Source organism: Acinonyx jubatus, chromosome B1 (genome assembly GCF_027475565.1).
Source record: "Acinonyx jubatus isolate Ajub_Pintada_27869175 chromosome B1, VMU_Ajub_asm_v1.0, whole genome shotgun sequence".
Taxonomy (NCBI): Eukaryota; Metazoa; Chordata; class Mammalia; order Carnivora; family Felidae; genus Acinonyx; species Acinonyx jubatus.
The window spans coordinates 73,857,358-73,861,764 of record NC_069382.1 but is presented as its reverse complement, the minus strand read 5'-3'; the positions used below and the strand labels follow the sequence as shown (position 1 = coordinate 73,861,764).

General features: G+C 42.8%; 1 long non-coding RNA gene across 1 annotated transcript; it reads right to left on the bottom strand.

Moving 5' to 3' along the window:
* Positions 1–442: 442 nt before the first annotated feature.
* Positions 443–3,980, bottom strand: LOC128314438 (uncharacterized). The gene is made up of 3 exons (XR_008296073.1): positions 3,727–3,980; positions 2,341–2,495; positions 443–1,628 (listed from the first exon to the last, which is right to left on the bottom strand). It is a non-coding gene; the product is annotated as an uncharacterized LOC128314438 (long non-coding RNA).
* Between the last annotated feature and the right edge of the window lie 427 nt (positions 3,981–4,407).

Below are 4,407 nucleotides of genomic sequence, written 5' to 3'. Positions count from 1 at the left end.
GCTATCACCTATGGGCTGGGTTCAGCTGGGATGCTGGCATGGCTGGTCTCTCTCTCTCTTTTTCTCTCTCTATTCCTGACTTTTTCTCTTCTTGAGGGCTCAGGGTCCTGCCTCTTCTAAATGTCTTCTCCAGCAGAGAAGATGGACCTTTTTTTTGGGGGGCGGGCGGGGAAGATGGACATCTTAGTAGTACCTCAGAGCTCCCAAGAAGGCAGAAGTAGAAGTTTCCATGACTCCTTAAGGCTTAGAACTGAAACAGGCACACCATCACTTCTGCCACATTTTTAAATGTTTACTTATTCATTTTGAGAGAGAGAGAGAGAGAGAGAGGGGCAGGCAAAGGGAGAGGAGAGGGAGAATCCCAAGCAGGCTTCATGTCAGCACAGAGCCTGACACGGGACTCAGTCCCATGAACCACGAGATTATGACCTGAGCTGAAATCAAGAGTTGGACACTTAACCAACTAAGTCACCCAGGCGCCTTTATGGAAGCAAATCGCAGGCGAGGCCCAAACTTAATGGGAGGGGAGTATACAAGCGCATGAATTCCAGGACATGTGTTTATCAGGAGGAGAGTCTCATTGGGGCCATTAGCATAATGAATTATCATGATAGACGAGGCAGGGCATTCATTTTAGCAATCCTTCTAGAGATTCTGAGACCCTTGGAGACACAGAGAACCTTAGAAGTCATCCATCCCAAACCAGTGAGGAAAGTGTGATCCTGATATTGACTAACTGTAGAGGCTGTGTGAATGTTCTGGGCTTTCTCTTAAAACAGTGACAAGTTGAGAAACCATACTTGTTTCGTAGAGAAAAAAGGTCTTGAAAAGGTAGAGACCAGTTTTCAATGAGCAGGCCTCAGAGAATGAAGGTATGCTATATTTTTAGACAAATTCTACTAGGTCACTACTGATCAAAGAGTCACTAGCATGACTTGATGAAAAGACTTTCTCCACCTCATTGTCCCTTAAATACTTATTCTAGCTTCTGTTTTTAGCCCTCTTCATATTCTTCCTAGCTCATCTTACACACTCCCGTGAATTCTTGTTATCACTTACATTCTGACTATTGTCCAATTTTTACGTATAAAGAGCACAATCTTTTTTTTTTTCTTTGAAGGCTGGAAACCTAATTTTATCAGCTCACTGAACATTTCCATGCAAATGCCCTGTGGTACCTCAAACTGAAGTGAGCTCATTATGTCCTCCACAAAATCTTCTTCTCTTGTGCTCCCAATCTTAATACCACACTTCTCTTAGTTCCTACCCTAAGTTGGGAACTTTGAAGTTACATTTGATGTCTCCTCCTCATTTCCCAAGCTCAAACACCAAAATTCTGGTGATTATAGCTCTAAAACATAAAAACACACAAAACAAAACACACACACACACACATACACACACACCCACACCTGTCTGTTTTTCCCTAGTCCAGGAAGACACCATCTTTTGCTTGGTCTTCCTCTTAGTTAGCCTAGGTTTCTGTAACTGTAAACTTAAATAACAGACATTGATTTCTCATAGTTCTAGAGGGTGGAAAGTCCAAGATCATGGTGGCAGCGAATTTGGTTCTTGGTGAGGGCCTTCCTCCTGGCTTGTGGATGGTCACCTTCTTGCCGTGCTCTCACCTGGTGGGAAGAGAGTGAGAGAGAGAGAAAGAGAGAGGGAACTCTGATATCTCTTCCTCTTTTTATAAGGATACTAATCTCATCATCAGGGCTCTACCCTCATCTAAACTTAATCATCTCCCAAAGGTGCCACCTCCTAATACCCCCACATTGGTGTTTAGGGATTCAATATATGAATTTGGAGGCGACACAAACATTCAGTCAATACAGGCTTTTATGACAATGTCTAATTGGTCTCCCTCACTTTCAGTCTTTCTACGCAGCTTTCAGATTTATCTTCCTAAGATACATTAAGGGCACATCACTCCCTCGTGTAAAACTTTTCACCAAGTCCCCGTGTTATTTAGCCGTGGCATTTGCAGCAGATTCATCTCTAATTACTCCTTCTGTTTTCCCACCCTCTCTCCTTTGCTCCCCTTACTAACACTCTTTCCTCTGGCCCCATATGCTTGGCAAGGCAAAAACTGCTCATTCTTTCTGGCCCAGCTGAAATATAATGGCTTTTATGAAGTCACCTCTCCAGGCAGAATTAATCATTTCCTTGTCTGGGGTTTATAGGTCAGTTGTTCTTAACTCCTATAGCATATTTGAATCACTTGGTATATCAGGCTTCCCCAGAGAATCAGAACCAAAATATGTATAATATTATATAACACACACACACACACACACACACACACACACACACACACACAATTAGGAATTGACGTACATGGTTATGGAGGCTGATAAATCCCAAGATCTGCAGTCAGCAAGCTGGAGACCCAGGAGGGCCCACGGTGTAGCCCATTTTGAAGACCAGAGACTGGAGATGCAGAAAGGGCCAATGTTTCAGTTCAAGTTCAAACGTAGGGAAAAAATGATGTCCTGGCATGAAGGCAGTGAGACAGAAAAAATTCCTTCTTAATTGAGGAAGGGTCAGACTTTTTTGTTCTATTCAGGCCTTGAGTTGCTTGGATGAGACCCACCCTCACAAAAATGCCCAGCATATTGCTTGACCAAATATCTAGGTGCCCTGTGGCCCAGTCTAGTTGACACATGAAATTTACCATCACACCTGGGGAACTGTTACAATATACTAACACTGATGCACCTCGTTCCAGAGGTTCTGGTTTTATTGGTCAGGGGTAGAATCTGGGCATCAATATATTTTAAACTTTTTCCTGCAGGCTATGGGGTGAAAACCAAGTAAATTACTCATATGTATGCCTCCTCTAATAGACTGTAGGATCCTCAAGAGCAGGGACTGACCTTACCCATAGTTACCTCACCACCTGCCTGCATGTTACCTAACATCAGATGCTAAATTAATGCAAAATGCTTAACTGACCCAGACTTGAGCATAACTACTATGGGTTGAATTATGTCCCCCCCACCACCCCCCCCCCCCAAAGATATGTTGAAGTCTTAATCCCCAGTACCTCAGAATGTGACCTTATTTGGTTTTAGGGTTGCTGTAGGTACTGGAGTAGGGTGGGCTTCTAATCTAATACAACTGGTATTCTTGAAGGGAAGAGACACAGAGACAGACACACAGGGAAAATACTATGTGAAGACAGAGGCAAAGGTTGGAGTGATGCAGCTGTAAGCCAAGGGAAGCTGGAGTTTGCCAGAAAGCCAGCAGAGAGAAGCCAGCAGGAGGCAAGGAAGAATTGCCCTACAGGTTTGAGGAAGCATGGTTCCGTCAACACCTTGACTTCTGACTTCTTCCTTACAAAGCTTTGAGACAATACATTTCTGTTTTAAGTCAGCAAGTTTGTGGTACCTTATGATGGAAGATACAGGAAACCGATACAATAACCAGTTAATGGAAAGATACATTAGGAGAATGGTCTCCTAAATTTATGGGATAGTAGAGTGGGGTAAACAAGAATCAGTCTTTCTTTCAGTGTGGTTGAGGAAGGAGTATTTTGAGAATTGCTTTCTTTTTCTTTCAAGCTTTAAGATTTGAGATCCTCCAAATTAAGTGATCTTGTGAAATATAATTGAGTCTCCTGAATTGAACAGCCTTCCAGAAAGAATCATCTGAGCTGGCAACCAGTCTCATTTCACAAGCCACACCTTAGATCCATTAGAAATTAATAAGCAAGCACCCTACCTGCCTTATCAATTTATCCTTTTCCTCTTAAAGCTTGGTCAGTTCAAGATTTCATTCATCAGATGACATTTCTGGATCTGCAAAACTCAGGATGAGGCAGTGGGCTTGGGTGCCCCCATCAAGGTCATTGAGAAGCACTGCCTGCTCAGCCATCTGCCCCTCACTCTTTGACGTCTCTTCAAATTAAACACCATACCCTGTGGTAAAATTGTTCTTGCTCTATAAATAGCTGACTTGGCTTGAGTCGTGCTGAAAATGTTAACCAGAGAAAGGGTGTCAGAAAGAAGAAAAAGGAAAGGCCAAAGACTCAAGGGTAAATTTCTTGGTCAGATGAATTTGTCTCTGAGGAATCCCCAGAACTCTCTGTGTGAAGGAGGCACCCTGGGCCTCTCCCTCACATCTCTTGTCTCCCTTGACTTCCCGTTCTGAGAGCTTACCCACCCAAGTGAACATTCCCCTTTTCCTTGACCAATTTTTTCATGCTTGAGTTTACTTTGGATCAGGAAATTGCTATGAGGTTACTTTAAGAAAAGTACACACTTTCTGTGGCCTCATGGCACACTTCTAATTTCAATCACATCATTACCGAATTAAAATGGAAACTGTCCACAGGCAACACATTGTTACTGATGCTTTCTTCAGCCACATCATTATAATATCATAATATAATTTTATGACTAG